Genomic DNA, 753 nt, shown 5'->3' with positions numbered 1-753 from the left:
TTGTTTTTAATTTATTAAACAATTTTTTAATTTATTAAACTATTTTTTTATTTATTAAACTAGTTTCTTTTTTTTTATTAAAAGGTCCCAAAGTCGATGAACAACACGGCCTGGACGGAGTTGTGTGTGCATTGGGATAAGGAAGAGACGAAAGAAACTTCTTCCACCAACTCCACCAGTCGTAGGAGCGACCGTAAAGGGAAGGGCGTCTTCAAGCATAACTTGGGTGCTCAATCTATTGCCTCTCTGGGAGATCGCATGTAAAGTTCAGTCGCTTTTTCTTCAATTATTTAAGTTTTGAAATTTTATTTTTTTTCTGCATTTCTTCTAATTTCTAATGTTTCTTTAATTTATGGTTTTTTCAAGGCGGAAGAAAATGATGGCGAGCCGGTTGATGATCTCGCCCTAATGAAGAGGGCTTATACCAACAAGAAGACCGACCAGATAGATGACGGTCTTGTGAGGGAAGTGGTCACCCTGGTCCAAACTCAGGTGCAGGACGAAGTGTCTCAGCTTCAAACCGAGGATGACGCTTCGACGGCTTCGACCAACTTGTCCCGGTTTCGAATCTACGAAATCGTTGAAATCGTAAGTTTTTTTTTAAAGTTCAATTCATTTATTTCTTGATTTAAATTTGGCTATTTTCTATTTCAATCAGTTCCAAAGAAGAAGAGACGTTTGGTCAGTTTGGGTCGTCGCACCCAGTCGGTTCCTCCTTCTTCTGCACCACCGCCCTTTGTTGATCCAGAAGTA

The sequence above is a fragment of the Brassica oleracea genome, chromosome C2 (assembly GCF_000695525.1).
Source record: "Brassica oleracea var. oleracea cultivar TO1000 chromosome C2, BOL, whole genome shotgun sequence".
Lineage (NCBI taxonomy): Eukaryota > Viridiplantae > Streptophyta > Magnoliopsida > Brassicales > Brassicaceae > Brassica > Brassica oleracea.
This window is presented reverse-complemented; position numbering follows the sequence as displayed.